Below are 19,965 nucleotides of genomic sequence, written 5' to 3' on the forward strand. Positions count from 1 at the left end.
AAATCAAAATTATTTGATATCATCAGGACATTCTTCGTATTCAGAATCTAATTCGATATGCCTGATGTGCTCTCATGTCCCACAAAAAATACTGTCCAAACGTCCATACCCCATCCCTTAACATGACGATTAAAGCTGAATTTGCTTTTTAATCGCGCGTAAGGAGCGAGTGATAGTAATCTTTCACTATCGAAACCAGCAATAGATTGGTAGAAAAATAAATCGCCGTCGCTCAACGACCGAGTATAAAGTCAGGTCTAATTGTCAATCAATCAGCGACCAATAATATCATTTGCATCATTAAGGTCAATTATGCGTGGGTTTGGGGGTAAAAGTGCTTAAAAGGTTCGTGTTTGTGAAGCAACAAGCAATGCTATGATTGTGCGTTGACCGTATTGAGATAACCATGCATTTTAAAGCATAATATGAAACGATGTGATAATAATTAGATCATTCTCATTGCGATGCGCCATTAGGTAGCTACTTGACAACATACAGCTACATACACTGAGCTCGCATGTTGTTCTGGCTCTTGATTTTCACCAATCACGCAACACGACTCATGGAAGTCACCAGGTTGGAAGTTCAACATAATCCACACCCGTTTAATAGCGCTCATTACGCTAATGAATTACAGACACGGAAAAATCTTATATAAAAAGGAAATTGTTACACCTCGATTCTCGGCAGTTTGTTACTATATAGCAGGTTAAGGTGGCGCTAGCTTTCCAGCAATCACGCAACACGAATCATTGGAAGTTCAACACAATCTACACCCGTTTAGAGCTCATTGAGGACACTGGATAATTTTATTTTAAAAAGGGAATTGTTACAAATCGATTCTCGGCACTTTGTTACTATACAACAAGGTTGAGCTGATCGACGCTTTGTTTCCAGCAATCAGGCAACACGAATCATTGGAAGTTCACAATCTACACCCGTTTAGCGCTCATTGAGGACACTGGATAATTTTATTTTAAAAAAGGGAATTGTTACACCTTGATGCTCGGCAGTGTGTTACCATACAGGTGAGTGGTTTGATTTCCGTGTTAAAATGTTACCTTTGTGCATCACCAATGCCTTTTGTCTTGATAGATATAGATATACATGTAGATAAATAAAGAGGGTGTCTCAATAAAACCCAACCCAACTTTGAACCCATTTTCACAGTCAATGGTCAGATTTTGTACATATTTTAAAACTATATTGTCTTATATCGTACATATTGCGTCGTTGAGATATGACAATTTAGCATGTTGTCATTGTGTCTTTTTATGAATATGATGATGCACTAGACCTTCAATCATCTTTATATGATCCATTCTTCAAAACAAATTTGAATATCTACGATTTGTAACTGAATGCTTTCATTTGATATAGGGGGCCTACCAATCGCCATCTCAACTAACACAAAACGTTTGACTGGTAACGTCTATAATAATTTATGTCGCCTATTTTTAGCCAAATATGACAAAGCAGCGAAAAACGTGCATTTAGAGAGTGACGATGACCGTATTTGCCGGAAGCCCTAACTCTAACCCTAACCCTAACCATAACCATAACCCTAACCCTAACCATAACCATAACCATAACCTTAACCATAACCTTAACCCTAATCCGTTCCGGCAAATACGGTCACCTCTCTACTGTTTATGATGACGTTTGATGGAGATTGACTTTTTGCATTGGCATACTTTTTATTCAAATTAAAAAAAATAAATGCGTGACTTACCATGTAAAAACAAAAAAGTAACAATTTTGTTTGTTTAATATATATTTAATATACAGGGTTCACAAAATTTAACTTCCCCGCCGGCGCTAATACATTTTAGTATAATAAAAAAACTACTTGAAAATTCTCTTGTTTTCAATTCTCTGCATTAATTAAGTATCAAGGGGACTTACAGCTTGCAAACCCTGTACATGTGACATGTATTCTCCACAGCAATTATGAAGTTTACACTTGATTTACTTTCTAAGTTGATACTTTTAGTAAACAAAAGGTTACCACCGTCTACCGTCTAAAGAAAATAAAGAAAAGGTTCTCCACCGTCTAAAGAAAATAAGTTAAAAACCAGTGAGTACCTTACAGAAATGGATGATTTTGTTCGTGAAATTTACATCACTCCCACAAAAGCTGTGCTCTTAGGAGATTTTAATATTCATGTGGACCAAGTTACAAAGTCTGACACAGTACACTTTATGGATTCATTAAATTCTGTTGGTGTGCACCAATTTGTTTCTGGCCCTACCCACATCAAGGGCCATACTTTAGATTTGCTTATTGCTATAGACCTGATGATAATTTAGTGAAAAGCTGTGTCGTTCTTCCAAGCTTAGGTTCAGATCATTTTGTTGTAGATTGTTGTATCAATTGCTGCAAACCACCACCTCAAAAATCTGTCAAATCTGTGCGTAATTATAAACAAATGGACAAAGACTCATTCAAACAGGCTCTATCTCAAAAATTGGACACACACAACCCAAATGGGGATGTAAATGGTCGTCTTGAGTTTCTTACCTCATCACTAACAGAGGTTTTGGATGACCATGCACCATCAAAACCTTGCGTCCGATCCATTAGAGATCGCTCCCCTTGGTACAATACAGAAATACATACTGAACGTAGAGTTAGGCGTAAACTTGAACGAAAATGGCGTAAACATAAGACTATGGACAATCACGATGAGTACTTAGAACAACACACAAAGGTAAATAAGCTAATTCAAAATGCAAAAGAGGTGCATTATAAGAACATCCTGGCCACAGCTGATAGTAAGAGCATGTATAGAACATTAAACCAGCTGTTAAACAATGGTTCTAAAGTGTTACCAATTTCAGATTCGCCACAAGAACTAAGTGATAAATTGGCTAATTTCTTTTTTGAAAAAATAGGTAAGATCAGAAAAAAGCTTGATGCTGAAGTTGAAACAGAACAAGAGTGCATACAGGAGAACCCAACTTTTCAGGAATACACACAAGAGAGTGGTAATCAAGTATACACACAGGTGAACCAATTTCAGCAATTTGAGCCAGTCACTGAAGAACAAGTAAATAAGATCATAGGTGGACTATCAAACAAATGTTGTGTTTTATATCCAATCCCCATGTGGCTCCTCAAAGAAAATATTGAATCTATCTTGCCTGTACTTAATACTGATATTGTAAATGAATCTCTTGCCAGTGGAATTTTCCCAAGTGTGCTTCGTGAGGCAGTGGTGTCGCCAATTTTAAAAAAGCAATCACTGGACCCCAACAGCTTGAAAAATTATCGTCCAGTGTCAAACATTTGCTATTTCTCAAAGATCATTGAAAGAATTGTTGCTGATCAAATCAATAAACACCTGAGTGCTGACCAACTATATGAGCAGTTTCAGTCGGCATATAAGCCGCAACACAGCACAGAAAAGGCATTACTTCGTGTAAAGAACGACATTTTAGCTGAAATTGATAATCACCGGGTTGTATTGTTGGTATTATTAGATCTTTCTTCAGCGTTCGACACTGTTGACTATGACATTTTATTTCACCGGCTTCAAGACACTTTTCACATTTCTGGTACCGTTTTACATTGGATTCAAAATTACCTCCAAAATCGCACTTTTCGCGTGACTGTGGAAAATGATTTTTCTGCTCCTCAGCCCGTCGAGTTTGGTGTTCCTCAAGGATCCGTGTTGGGCCCGCAATTATTTAGCATGTATACATATACCTTGGGACACATCATAAGAAAGCATGGCATCAGATACCATATATATGCTGATGACACACAGATGTACGTTTCTTTTGACCCGCGTGTACCTGGTGATGATGAACGTGCTCTTTCTAGACTGTCTAAGTGTATTGACGACGTAAAATGTTGGATGACAAGCAATAAATTGCAACTAAATGAACAGAAAACTGAGTTTTTCGTCACATCAACTTCCTACAAATTAAGCAATTTACTTGAGCTTAAACTCAAGATTGGAGATGCAGAAATTGCCGCTTCACCCACTGTAAAGAACCTTGGTGTTACTTTTGACACAACTATGTCCATGTCCAAGCATGTCAGTGATATGTGTCGCTCTATTAACTTCCATCTCAGGAATATGTTTAGAATACGTCGGTACATTGATTTTGACTGTTGTAACCATCTTGCTAGGTCGCTGATCACCTCTCGTTTGGACTATGCCAATGCTTTGTTGTACGGGGTCAAAAGCAGAGACCTTAAACGTCTCCAGTCGCTTCAAAACAGAGCGGCTCGTTTGGTGTTTCGTGTTCCCCGAGACCAGAATGCGGAAGTTCTATTGTCTGATCTGCACTGGCTGCCGGTGAATGACAGGATTTTGTTTAAAACCATGCTCTATGTGTACAAGTGTCTTGACCATGAAGCTCCGTCATACCTTTCTGACTGTCTGTGCAAACGCTTACCTGGAAGGGAAGGTATGAGATCTGGACATGATTCTACACGACTGTACGAGCCGCGAACCAACTTAGTAACAGCGGGTGATCGGTCATTCCAGGCGTTTGCTCCAAGGGAATGGAATAAGCTGCCGATCACCCTCCGTGAATCAATTTCTGTGTCAAGTTTTAAAGGGAAATTAAAAACCCATCTCTTCCCACGTTTTTAGTTTGTGTATGACACTACTGCCCACGTGCTTTTAAAATTATGATGTGTATTTTATGTATAGGCTTTTTAATTGCCTATTTTAATTTGTCTTAATTTTGTTTTTTTTAATAACTATGCGGTTCATATTCTTGTGTTTTTAAAAATGTATTAATATGTACAATGCTTGTATTATGTATATATATGCGCTGTGATCGCTTGAAATGGCGCTTAATAAATGCCTTTGTAATAATTAAAAAATCATAAAGACTGCATTTTCAACGCAATTATCTCCGTTCATGTCACTAACTAACTGACCACCCCGGCTTTGATCTGTTTCCCTATAACTCATGAACATGAGGGGTAGATGTATAGAGAAACCATTTTTTGACCACATAGTTGTAAAGTATAAAGTACATGGATTTTGCAACAGATAATGTGAGTTGCTGGAATTATTTGTGTAATTATTAATTTGAAACCAGTCACTTGTAATTTGAGGGTTGGCACTATGTTGCACAATAGATCATGTACTAATATTGTTGTTTTTGTACTTTCTTTCTAGGTTCTGGAAACGCTAAATAAATTGGATATTTCTATAAGAAAATGACAAATCTAAAAGTTTGGGATGTAAAAAACATGTTCTCAGTGATTCCAAATAGAGATTCAGCTTCCAGTGTTTCTAGATGATATGAGAAACTGCACTGAAATGTTGGTGCAATATGTGACCAGCTCCAACAAAACCCGGAACAAATCGCCAGGCATGTTTTTGAATTATAGGCCTTTAAAGATGACATTTCCATAAAAAAAAACAATTTTGGAATTCTTAATTTCATGGTATTTGACCTTGGGACTGAGTGGACTTTCAATTCCTTGTACTTATAAAAAAGAGATTTAATTAATCAATAATTGACAGTACTCAGACTATCAGTTCGGCAAATATATCAAGGTATCATTTACAAAATATCCATATCTTGAAAAGTATTGATGCTATGTATATCATTTTGGTATCATTTTGAAGCTTATTGTCCCGTGCTTACATTTTTATTCAAATCAATTAGTCGTTTAAACCTGATTGTACCTAAATCTTAGATAATCATTGATATTCCTGATCAAATAACACATAGTGTTGATAAGCGCAATGATCAGATGATTTTTGTTGAGAATGAACTAAACACCAGCTTTACAAATATGTTTTAAACGCAACTGTTTTGAAACCAGTAACAAGTCGGTTGAAAAATAGGTGAGAGTTAGGACCATATTACAACCACCCCTTCAAACCTTTGAGATGCGAGGAATACTTTGGTATAGTGACGTATCCCAAGTGATTGCTAATGCCAATGTATATGTGCAAGTGGCGTCACCCTACTATGTTGTTTATGGCAGAAGATGCATTTTGAAGGTATTTCATCTCGGACCAGAAGTGACCCTTTGACGACCTACAAAGAAAGAAATAAGAAAGAAATGGGAACGAAACAGTAGAGTCTAACTGGGTGTGTGTTGGTGTTTTATCTGACCCCTGCCAAATGTTCTAGGAATGTTCTTCTAATCATGAGGTTTGTTGACACCGAGCCCCATACACCTTACATAATATCAATAAAATGCAATTCTAAGATTTGACCCCCGGACGACCTTTGACCTGACCCCTGCAAAATGTTCCAAAATGTTCATGAGCTTTGTTGTCACCAAGTTGTCAAGATAATGCAATTCTAAGATTTGACCCCAGGTGACCTTACATATGTCTAGAAAATGCAATTCTAAGATTTGACCCCAGACGACTTTTGACCTGCCCCCTGCAAAATGTTCCAAAATGTTCCCCTGGTCATGAAGTTTGTTGTCACCAAGTTTGAGCCCCGTACCCCTTACAACTGTGCAGATAATGGAATTATGAAATTTGATCCCAGATGACCTTTGATCTGACCCCTGCAAAATGTTCCAAAATATTACACTGGTCATGAAGTTTGTTGTCACCGTAAAAGCCGCGTACCCTTTACAGATGTCCAGAAAATAAATTTTTTTAGATTTGACCTTTGCATGACTTTTGACCCCAAATCTGTGATCACCCTAAAGGTGGTAATAATAATGCATGTATGCAAGTGGCGCAACCTGCTATTTTGTTTGTGGCAGAAACAAAGAAAGAAAGAAGAAGAAAGAAATAGGAAAGAAACAGTAGACAGTCGTGACTGTCGTGACTTCGTCAACGACAAGAATTGTTGTCTCATTTATAATAATTATGATTAGACTGCCCAGTTTATGATTGTTGATCATTTTGTGGAGCAATTAGAAAAAATATTATTTTGTACAGAAAAGCTCTGATTGTAAACATGGTAAATGTAGGATACTTAAAATTATTGGCGAAATCAACATACATGTACAATAATGCGTTCATTATGTATTTCATGTGTAATTTGGCTTAAGTGCAGTATAATTTTGTCAATTAGTATGACCACTTATATAACGCACTTATCACCATTAACGGCCTACGCACCCAATTGCTTTAAAATGTTGACTTTGTATTTTATTTTGTTTTGTGATAATAATGGTCATCACATTCTTGATCTTGGTCGACCATGCGTAAAACCGTAGTCGCCTCATTTCTCTAATTATATCACGATACGGTACATGTCGCAATTTTGAATTATTTAATTCTACCGTAAAAATCGATTTCGATAGTAAGCATATGTGCCTATTAACGAGTTGCTCGGACAAGAACGAATTTTTAGGGTAGTTTGTTGAACCTTTTCATTTTTTTCTTTTAAATTAGAAATATATCTGTAACACTGATATTTGTAAAAAAAAATGAAAGTTTAACAAAATAGGTACATTTCTTTTTCCTCGCCATCTCTCTTGATTGCAGCTATACTATTGCCATCAGAAGCCATGATGATCAAAATATACCATCTCCATACAATAACATTACTTTCACTACTCTTTTGTAATGGTAAGTATTAGAAAGTTTTTTGAATATGAATACATTTCTTTGTCATTTATTCTCGTTTTTTTCTAAGAATTCTATTGACATTTTATTTGCGTGGTATTTCAAATAAGAACGGTATTCCTAGTTTAAACATGTTATTGCACATGAAATAATAGACTATGTAAAAAGAAGCCGCTTTAAAAGTTGTATCCGAGGCCATAAAAGTTAAATTCATAATGTACGATCTTATAATATGAATTTGGTTAATTTTTTCAAACCTGATTTTTTGGCATATTTGTAATGTTTACACATGTCACAACTTGCACCTAAATGGAATCTGCTTAATTCGTTGTGTTTGTAGGTATACAGAGCAAAGTTCGACATAAAGTCATAATTCAAGAAATTATGACTTTATGTCCTCCCATAGAACTGCTTGTTAAACGGCCAAAATAACAAGCAGTGTTTCTTTCACATTACCTCGTTATTTCAGCTCAAAATGGACAGAAACCATTCCTGATAAATATTACTAGTATTATTTCAGCATTTTGAGTATATAATGACAAATTTAAAATTTGAAGGAAATCGTACATTGAGCCTTTAACTCTCAAACAATACATTAGGCCAGGTCTATGCACGCGCTTGCTAAGGAAAAACGGTCTTATTTTCCACATAATGAACCATTGTGACCGAACGCAACGATGTATGACGTTATAATTGGTAGAATATTATTATATTTGTCATTTTTTATTTACTTACTTATTTACTTCTAGTTTTATACTTTTATATATTTCCCTCAGTCATTTTTCTTACAGGGTGTTCCAGTCAAAACCAAACGGCTGCTGTTAAAAGACTACACCACCATCTGTTTGATGACTACAGCAATGAATTTCGTCCTGTTCACAACAGTTCCACAGCAACCAAAGTCATTTTGAGAACACTTTTTCGAAGTCTTCTAGATATGGTAATTACTAATACATTTTAAAATATAATTATTAAAATCCCAACCACACTCCAACGTGAGAGTTTGTTGTTCATATGTTACTGGAAAAATGAAGAGCTTTCTAGGCAAAACAAGTCCACCCATGGTCGAAATTGAGTTTGTAGTATGTTAATATTTGTATGTTAAAATACATCTTTTTGGCTTTGTTTGAGATTCATTATCATTTTCTGTTGCTGAGATATTCAAATTCTTGATTTCCAGATATCCTCGTTATCGGGTGGAAAGAGATATAAAAGACCAATCATCACAAATTGAGCAGAAACCAAAATTTTATGATTTTTCAGAAAATCACAAATAACTGAGAATTTTAGTCATGTTGGCTAAATGTTAAAAAAGAAATCATAATTAACTAAAAAAGGAAATGACATTTTTGATTAATTCTTTTTGATATGAAAATCTGTTGGTAAGCTCTTAAGAGTGACACACTAGATTAAGATTATAAATGGTCAAAAGGGGGGTTTCTAGACAGGGGTCAAACTGTTTAGTGGCAAAACGTCCACTGATATTTTTAAATAAAAGATGTAATAAAAATACGAAGTTTAAGAATCAATAAATGTATATTTTTGTAGGGAACATACTTTAATATATTATATAAAATAATTAATAAGTTTAATTAACACATCATGGCCACTACTCCAAGTTTCATGCTACGAGAATGTAGCAATCATCAGGTGGAATGACATGACAATGAACACAGTCTTATTTTTACTTAGCACGGTTGGCTGGTTTGTATCCATGACGACATTTAGATACTAGCTCTGATCTTTTATTAAGGGTACTTGAGCTATTGTTTTTTTAGCAAGTAGAATTGCAAGCTTTTCATCAATGCATAAATTACAGTAACCAGATTGCCTCATACAAGTATTTGATTTGTGCACAATTATATTTTCTTGACTCCTTGCATGAAGGTATACCCGGATAACCCAGGGCGTAGCCAGCTTTCTTGGTCGGGGGGGGGGGGGGGGCAAAAAGGTTTTTTGGTATTTTCTTGCAGTATAGGGTCTAACTAATAACATATCAAAAGTTTAGAAAAATTGAACTTGGGCGAAGGGTCCAAATGTGACGTAATCAAAATGGCTGCCAAAAGCTGGAAAAATACCCATTAATCTACTGATTTCGTCAATGTTCACTCATTATTGTGGGTTCCACTGGTGACAACCTTGTTCAGAAGTACTTTACTGGATGTAATAATAAATCTCTATGTTGTGGTATTCAGATGGTTCACTTTGACAACCATAATGAATTTCAAAATGGCCGCCATTTTGGTATTTTGGCTTATGAAGTCAAATCATGGACATAATTGTAAGGAGAAACTTAAGGCGTTAGATTTTCTAGAATAGCCAATATCCTTTGCACCATTATTCCCATTCAAATTTATATAGAGGTAGGCATACAAACCAAATTGGCAGCAAGAGTGAATTTCAAAATGGCCGCCATTTTGGTATATGTTGGCTTATTGAGTTTAATTATGCACGTATTGTAACTTAAAACTTAAAGTGACAGAACTTTTAAAATAACCAACATCATTTGCACCCACAGCACCATTAATAGTATGCTTTCAAGTAGGCATATGTACCGACTAGCTTTTCTCTACCTGGGGTGTTGAGCCGTAACTTGAAGAAGATGATGTACCAATTTGGCAGCCATATTTACATTTCAAAATGGCTGTCAGCTATAATCACCATTATAAAAATCAATAGTATATTCTTGAAGTAACACACAATTCATCTTGCTATACCACGATGCGATGCCTTTGTTTGCAGTAGTAACATCAACCACATTGTATTATACGTCGTACATGTATGTTGGAATTAGTTGTCATCATCATCATCATCATCATCATCATCATCATCATCATCATCATCATTATCATCATCATTATCATCATCATCATCATCATCTGAGAATAATTCTTGATCCAAATTCTCAAATTGGCCTATATGTGCAATTGAGTCTATTCTTTCTGCAGCTACATTTCACTGTGATGTATCCTGCAGAACAATTGAATACATGAATCCAAAACCCACTCAAGTCCATGGGAAGTGATTTTGAGAAAAAAACCAGTGTATCATTTTAATTCCTTCAGTTAGATTTACTTGGTCAATGTGGTAAGTTGTACGTGCAAATGGGTGGGTTAAATTGTATTAGGTATGACGATTAGCATTTCAGGGACTTCGTGGGGTTCATTTTAAATTCTGGACTTGGGTGGTTTTTTGAATCATATACAAAGACAATAATGTTGGAATGAGATTACCACTAGTAAGATAATACAAAATAAAGCACACAGTTATGTATGTTGATAAGCATTCTGCCATGTAATATAAACCACACACTTTCCTTAATTAAACCCATTTTTTTTTTCAAAAGTCACTCTCCACCAATGAATGTGTTACAAGTGGACTTTCATACATACTGGATTTCAATCAATGTGCTACAAGACTCAAATCATGGACTTGGGTTGATTCTTTCATGCATGCTATTTCTCACATGCTCAATAGACACATAGGATGAATTTGAGTTGTTCTTTCATACATAGGACAGGCCTATGTATAGCAACACTTTCCCATGCTTAACTCAATTTGGCCGAAGTATGGACTTGGGTGGGTTTTGTATTTATATATTCAATTGCATTGAATCATCTTCAGCGATGATTCTGGTGCTGGACTTCTTTTCATCATAAGTGGAACAAATTTGTCACCTTGAACAATCCATCTCCATTAAGTTGGATTCATACCATCACTTTTACCCATCAAATGCATGACCTGTAGATACGTTCTTCTGGAGTAAAGCTTTGCCGCTGTGAGTGGAAGTCTTTCAGGTTTAACAAAGCTCTTTGCTGTGCAAACCTCTTTGGAAAGAAACCTGTAGCGTAAGAACTCCAAAGACTCTGATTGCTGACCATTAAACAAGGATACATTGCTTTGCAGCCTTCACTTTCAACATATTCTTGATCAATACTGTGAGTGCAAAATGCCTTGTGACGAACTTGTAATACAGGATCACCATTGATGATTTTGTGTAATACAGACTTCATACCTACGCCAAATATTCTTGAAGTAGTGTCGCAACCTGAAACCCCATGGGCAAACAACAAATCCGAACAAATGTCATCACTGAGTAAGCGTTTCTTGCCAGCAAATTGCCAGCATCTAATATGTCTACCTTATTTGCAACCCGACTCTTGTGGCGCTGATGCGTGTTATCCTTTGTGGTTGGTCCACCAGTGTATCCATCAAAGACAACTGTGGTCTTGCCATAGTGATCAAATGTGAAAGATGCATAATTATCAGCAAGGGTGCTTCCTTCTGCCCACTTCAAGCGATGTAGAAGAGAACCTTCATCAAGAACATAGTGATCAGTCCTTGGAACTGTCTCAGGAGCATGGCTTGTAGTAGTGGTGCTTTATCTGGCTTATGTAAAACATACTTTGCTTCAAACAAAGATGGTGGATATGGTGATAGTTCATGATAAACTTCCTTATCTAAGCACATAATTAACACATCATGGCCACTACTCCAAGTTTCATGCTACGAGAATGTAGCAATCATCAGGTGGAATGACATGACAATAAACACAGTCTTATTTTTTACTTAGCACGGTTGGCTGGTTTGTATCCATGACGACATTTAGATACTAGCTCTGATCTTTTATTAAGGGTACTTGAGCTATTGTTTTTTTAGCAAGTAGAATTGCAAGCTTTTCATCAATGCATAAATTACAGTAACCAGATTGCCTCATACAAGTATTTGATTTGTGCACAATTATATTTTCTTGACTCCTTGCATGAAGGTATACCCGGATAACCCAGGGCGTAGCCAGCTTTCTTGGTCGGGGGGGTGGCAAAAAGGTTTTTGGTATTTTCTTGCAGTATAGGGTCTAACTAATAACATATCAAAAGTTTAGAAAAATTGAACTTGGGCGAAGGGTCCAAATGTGACGTAATCAAAATGGCTGCCAAAAGCTGGAAAAATACCCATTAATCTACTGATTTCGTCAATGTTCACTCATTATTGTGGGTTCCACTGGTGACAACCTTGTTCAGAAGTACTTTACTGGATGTAATAATAAATCTCTATGTTGTGGTATTCAGATGGTTCACTTTGACAACCATAATGAATTTCAAAATGGCCGCCATTTTGGTATTTTGGCTTATGAAGTCAAATCATGGACATAATTGTAAGGAGAAACTTAAGGCGTTAGATTTTCTAGAATAGCCAATATCCTTTGCACCATTATTCCCATTCAAATTTATATAGAGGTAGGCATACAAACCAAATTGGCAGCAAGAGTGAATTTCAAAATGGCCGCCATTTTGGTATATGTTGGCTTATTGAGTTTAATTATGCACGTATTGTAACTTAAAACTTAAAGTGACAGAACTTTTAAAATAACCAACATCATTTGCACCCACAGCACCATTAATAGTATGCTTTCAAGTAGGCATATGTACCGACTAGCTTTTCTCTACCTGGGGTGTTGAGCCGTAACTTGAAGAAGATGATGTACCAATTTGGCAGCCATATTTACATTTCAAAATGGCTGTCAGCTATAATCACCATTATAAAAATCAATAGTATATTCTTGAAGTAACACACAATTCATCTTGCTATACCACGATGCGATGCCTTTGTTTGCAGTAGTAACATCAACCACATTGTATTATACGTCGTACATGTATGTTGGAATTAGTTGTCATCATCATCATCATCATCATCATCATCATCATCATCATCATCATCATTATCATCATCATTATCATCATCATCATCATCATCTGAGAATAATTCTTGATCCAAATTCTCAAATTGGCCTATATGTGCAATTGAGTCTATTCTTTCTGCAGCTACATTTCACTGTGATGTATCCTGCAGAACAATTGAATACATGAATCCAAAACCCACTCAAGTCCATGGGAAGTGATTTTGAGAAAAAACCAGTGTATCATTTTAATTCCTTCAGTTAGATTTACTTGGTCAATGTGGTAAGTTGTACGTGCAAATGGGTGGGTTAAATTGTATTAGGTATGACGATTAGCATTTCAGGGACTTCGTGGGGTTCATTTTAAATTCTGGACTTGGGTGGTTTTTTGAATCATATACAAAGACAATAATGTTGGAATGAGATTACCACTAGTAAGATAATACAAAATAAAGCACACAGTTATGTATGTTGATAAGCATTCTGCCATGTAATATAAACCACACACTTTCCTTAATTAAACCCATTTTTTTTTTCAAAAGTCACTCTCCACCAATGAATGTGTTACAAGTGGACTTTCATACATACTGGATTTCAATCAATGTGCTACAAGACTCAAATCATGGACTTGGGTTGATTCTTTCATGCATGCTATTTCTCACATGCTCAATAGACACATAGGATGAATTTGAGTTGTTCTTTCATACATAGGACAGGCCTATGTATAGCAACACTTTCCCATGCTTAACTCAATTTGGCCGAAGTATGGACTTGGGTGGGTTTTGTATTTATATATTCAATTGCATTGAATCATCTTCAGCGATGATTCTGGTGCTGGACTTCTTTTCATCATAAGTGGAACAAATTTGTCACCTTGAACAATCCATCTCCATTAAGTTGGATTCATACCATCACTTTTACCCATCAAATGCATGACCTGTAGATACGTTCTTCTGGAGTAAAGCTTTTGCCGCTGTGAGTGGAAGTCTTTCAGGTTTAACAAAGCTCTTTGCTGTGCAAACCTCTTTGGAAAGAAACCTGTAGCGTAAGAACTCCAAAGACTCTGATTGCTGACCATTAAACAAGGATACATTGCTTTGCAGCCTTCACTTTCAACATATTCTTGATCAATACTGTGAGTGCAAAATGCCTTGTGACGAACTTGTAATACAGGATCACCATTGATGATTTTGTGTAATACAGACTTCATACCTACGCCAAATATTCTTGAAGTAGTGTCGCAACCTGAAACCCCATGGGCAAACAACAAATCCGAACAAATGTCATCACTGAGTAAGCGTTTCTTGCCAGCAAATTGCCAGCATCTAATATGTCTACCTTATTTGCAACCCGACTCTTGTGGCGCTGATGCGTGTTATCCTTTGTGGTTGGTCCACCAGTGTATCCATCAAAGACAACTGTGGTCTTGCCATAGTGATCAAATGTGAAAGATGCATAATTATCAGCAAGGGTGCTTCCTTCTGCCCACTTCAAGCGATGTAGAAGAGAACCTTCATCAAGAACATAGTGATTAGTCCTTGGAACTGTCTCAGGAGCATGGCTTGTAGTAGTGGTGCTTTATCTGGCTTATGTAAAACATACTTTGCTTCAAACAAAGATGGTGGATATGGTGATAGTTCATGATAAACTTCCTTATCTAAGCACATATCTCCAGATTGTGATACAACCAGGAACCTTTGAAACAACAGAGCTGGAGCAATGGTTTGGTCATCAGTGACCTGGACCTTACATTTTGACTCTAGCCTTCCATTTGTAGCTATATGAAAGGACAGCCTGTCCTTCTATTTGTTTGACTGTATCTTTACCTACTTTGAACAGGTTTTGCACATTAACATCCTCATCAACATTTATCCCTTGCATCTGCTTGGATTGTCAAGGTCACTGATGACCAAACCATGCATTGCATCACTATTACAAGCCATACAGGATCGTGCGACTTATCAGAGGCTGATGGCCCTGAGATAATTCCGAGGACTGATCACTATGTTCCTCTTCTGATAATCATGCATCTTTCACAAGAGTCGGGTTGCAAATAAGGTAGACATATCAGATGCTAGCAGAAAGAAGCCTTTTCTCAAATGATCTGAACAAACAGATTCTCATTTAACTAATTTGGAACCGTATGCAACAGAAAGGATACCATGTGATCCACGCCGAAGAAGATGCACATGTTGATACAGTGAAAGCAGCAGTCGCAATGACATCATTTAAGTCAACAACCCTAATTGTAGAAGACACATCTGTTGGTATTACTTACTTCATTATGCAGAAAAGGACGGTAAGGACCTGTACCTGTACCAGCGCTTACTCAGTTATGACATTTGTTCGGATTTGTTGTTTGCCCATGCGTTTTCAGGTTGCGACACTACTTCAAGAATATTTGGGGTAGGCAAGTCTGTATTCAACAAAATCATCATTGGTGATCCTGTATTACAAGTTTGTTCCAAGGCATTTTGCACTCTCAATATGGATCAAGAATATGTATTAAGTGAAGGCTGCAAAGCAATGGTGTCTCTGTTTAATGATCAGCAATCAGACTCTGTGGAATCCTTACTCTACATGTTTCTTTCCAAAAAAGTTTGCACAGCAAAGAGATTTGTTGAACCTGAAAGACTTCCACCCACACCCTCTGCTGCAAAGGTTCACTTCAGGAGAATGTATCTACAGGGCATGCATTGGATGTGTAAAAGTGATGGTATGAATCCAAGTGACTGGGGATGGATTGTTCAAGGTGACAAATTTGTTCCACTCATGATTAAAATAAGTCCAGCACCAGAATCATTGATGAAGATGATTCGATGCAATTGTTCTGCAGGATGCCATCACAAAAAAATGTAGATACAGAAAGAATGGACTCAATTGCTCTGGAGCATGTGGACACATATAGGCCAATGTGAGAACATGGATCAAGAACTATTCTCAGATGATGATGATGATGATGATGATGATGACAACAACAGACATGTATAATACAATGTGGTTGATGTATACTACTGCAAACAAAGGCATCGCATCGTGGTATAGCAAGATGAATTTTGTGTACTTCAAGAATATACTGCAAGCAACATATCAATATGGTGATTATAGCTGACAGCCATGCTATATGGCTGCCAAATTGGTATATATGCCTACTTAAAAGTGGTACTATGGGTGCATAGGATGTTGGTTATTTTAGAATTTTTGTCGCTTTAAGTTTCAAGTTGCAATAAGTGCATAGTTTAAGTCAATAAGCCAACATACCAAAATGGCGGCCATTTTGAAATTTACTCTTGCTGCCAATTTGGTTCGTATGCCTATATAAATTTTAATGGAATATGGGTACAAAGGATATTAGCTATTTTAGAAAAGCCAACGCTTTAAGTTTCGCTTTACAATTACGTGCATGATTTGATTTTAAATGTCAAAGTACCAAAACGGCGGCCATTTTGAAATTCATAATGGCTGTCAAATCGATCCATCTGAATATCACAATATAAAGATTTATTACTACATCCAGTAATGTACTTCTGAACAAGATTGTCACCAGTGGAACCCACAATAACGAGTGAAAAATGGATGAAATCAGTAGATTAATGAGTATTTTTCCAGCTTTTGGCGGCCATTTTGATTTCTTCACAGTTGGACCCCTCGCCCAAGTTCAATTTTTCTAAACTTTTGATATGTTATTTATTAGACCTCATACTGCAAGAAAATACAAAAAAACCTTCTGTTGCAATTTTTTTGGGGTCATGTGGCAGCTGTGTCATATTTTGATCCTACTATCATGCAATTTTTGTTTTTTACATGTCTTCGAGCTTCCAAAAAATGGTTTATTGGGCGCACATTTTTGAATTTGACACTATTTTTGAACATGATCGGGGCCGGGGTGAATTTTGATGGAAATGGGGCTCCTTGCCCTTTTTCTTTTCATTTGCCTTCCAAGTTTTCTCTTTCATTTTTGTCAGAGGGGCACTTATTTCTTTTATTTTTTGTCAGGGGGCAGTCTGGCCCCCTGTCAACCCTCCCCCCGCTGGCTACGCTACTGAGATAACCGCTATCTTGGTGTCCCCCGTCAGCACATAGGACTAACTGTTGTTAATGAGTTGATCATGGCCTTGGCAAAACAAAAAGCATAAGGGGGTACTACACCCATTGCATTTTTTTTTTGCATTTTTGCATTTTGTGAAGAAATGAGAAAAGAAATTGGACAAAGTGGTATGCAAAATGAAGGGTAAATCTTCTCGTTCAATTGGTGGCATCAGTATCAATGATGCGTACATGCTTCTAATGGTATAAGCCAAAAAGTGGTACATCACTGATGTTTTAAATTCACTTCATTTTGGAAAGCTTACTATCAACGGATTTCGTTAAAATTTGGATATGTGTTGCTAACACATTAGGAAAATAATGTTGATATGTAAAATGGGAATAAGTGGTCCCTGATTTCTTTTATGACTTCATGAAATTGGTGCTCCACAACTATCAAAAAAAACCACGAACCGGTTAAAATTCTTCTATTTTCAATGTTGAGCTATATTTTGTATTTTGAACTTGCGACACTATTTCACTGAAACTTATTTAAGCTATAGGTAACAGGTTACCACAACCACACTACAGCAATGTTGAAAAAGATTGTATTTTTTGTCACCTATACCACCATATTAGGTAGTTTTCCGTAAGCTTCATTTTTGTGATTTTGGTAACTATTTTATATTTATTTGCCCAATCCATCTCAACTAGGCAATCTAAATTGTATTCACCATTTACATCCCAAGGTATTTTAGTATATCCACCTGACACATTTCCATTATATATCCAGTAACAGACAAAATATCAAAATTGATGCCTCATTATGACATGTATGATATCACAGACTATCACATGTATTCAAAATTGATGCCTGAATTTGACCTGAACCAATTGACCTATAACCTGACCTTTGATGACCTTGTAGCCTTTTTTAATCTCTTTTCCTAACAACACATTATAGAAGATACATACATTGGGTAGTATTAAATTGTCTATGTGGAAGAGATTAGGCCTATTTAATTTATTCAGTGTTATAATCAGTGAGTACATTTCTATAGATACTATTTAATGTATTCTATTCATGTATTCTACTTGGACATGTTCAATAGAATAAATTATGGTTTGTTATGAAACACACATCTCAGTTACTAGGATACAGTAAACAAAAAAAAAATATATAGGGCTAAAATGATTTTCTAAAATGGTTTAAAAGCACTTTGTATGTAGAGATATTTTATAAGTTCAGGACATGAGGTGATGAACATATTTATATACTTCATAAATTTGCAACAAAAGAAAGAAGATTGGTACTGATGAAAATCAGGGTATTATATCCTTAAAAGCGGAAGACCCGATTGACAGCCTTGTTCCCCAAATAATTGACATGTGAAGAAAACCTTTCTCTTTCTTATAACCCCACTAAATGTTTAAGCCTGAGACACTTCAGTTCCTTTAGATGGTATGAACAAAACCGTTTGTAGCCTCGTCCTTCACGAGGGTTTACCCCCCGACCCCCCCCCCCCCCCGCCCTGTTTTCTATGGGCTGTTGCGATACACGTTTTAGCTTCTTATAGCCTGTGTAAACTGGTCGAAGATGTCAGCTACATTGGGGTATTAAACCCGCCCATCGTCGTTGGACATTAAAAACCGTCTTTGTACTTGTGGCCCTTGAACATATGTGACTGGACACTACGAATCAGCCGTAAAGTCGGCCCGGTCAATTTTGTTTTATTTCGTGTTTAGAAAACATTAAAATAGTATATCATTTGACTTCAAACGATATCCAGAAGTGGGGGTATGGTTTGTTGAACTCTGCTCCTTCAACAAAATGGTACCCTTTTTCGGGTCTACATGTGTCTCTTTTTCCACATTGCTGGTAATAAAGTCATAATTTGCGGTCATTTCAAATCATCCCCAAGTCAACGAGGTTCAGGAATGACCTCTCATTGTTATTGTTGGTTATACATACCTAGACAAAATACAATGCAATTGTAACCCACCACTTGAACAGGATTTAGCCAAAGCAAACAAAGACTAGAGCTATTTAATGATTCTATTATGTAGAAGATTATTATCCTCTTCAGCAATAGGATTATTGATTGGTTTAAACGCTATCAAATGAGAAACATGTCGCGCATAAATGAGACACCTATGAATACGACCTTCACGCACATTTTGCACTGTATCTTAGAATACAATTTGCCGAGTTTACGGCTCATTCGTAGTGTCCCCTCACATATTTAAAACAAAACTAAACTGCCAAGTAGTTAAAGAGGATTTGCCTTAAACATGTTCAGGGGCCAATGACACATAGAAGGTTTTTCCTGCCCAACGACACCATGGTTTGCTCCTTCGGAAGGATCATTTAAAACAAACAAATTTCAAACCCGTGTGCGGAATTTATCTTATAAGTAGTTATCTAATTATTTTCGGGCGTCCATGTGAATTAAAAAAATCGAACCAGCAACACATCCGCCACACATAAGCTGATTTATCTTCATGACAATCCATGTATTCGAATGTTATATTAACCACTTGCAACAAGACAAAGTAATTTGCTTTAACCTGTAATCAAATGAGTATTCGACTTTCTGCTACTTTTATTTACATTTCTATATTTTATTTGCTGCATTACGTATAACTTTAATTTTGCAGAATACCCGAGAGCAAACATTTTCAGTAGGCGGTTGGTTAAAATATGTAAGTTAAAAACTGCTACGCTAAAAATGGTACATTAAGCTT

The 19,965-nt window shown here is 36.5% G+C and overlaps 1 long non-coding RNA gene across 2 annotated transcripts; it reads left to right on the forward strand.

Moving 5' to 3' along the window:
- The first annotated feature begins 379 nt into the window (after positions 1–379).
- LOC140136395 (uncharacterized) lies at positions 380–19,965 on the forward strand. Of its 2 annotated transcripts, none has more exons than XR_011856656.1 (4): positions 380–1,028; positions 7,437–7,520; positions 8,294–8,457; positions 19,879–19,965. It is a non-coding gene; the product is annotated as an uncharacterized lncRNA (long non-coding RNA). The 2 variants fall into 2 exon arrangements; XR_011856657.1 differs by having other exon boundaries at positions 8,309–8,457.

Source organism: Amphiura filiformis, chromosome 2 (assembly GCF_039555335.1).
Source record: "Amphiura filiformis chromosome 2, Afil_fr2py, whole genome shotgun sequence".
Lineage (NCBI taxonomy): Eukaryota > Metazoa > Echinodermata > Ophiuroidea > Amphilepidida > Amphiuridae > Amphiura > Amphiura filiformis.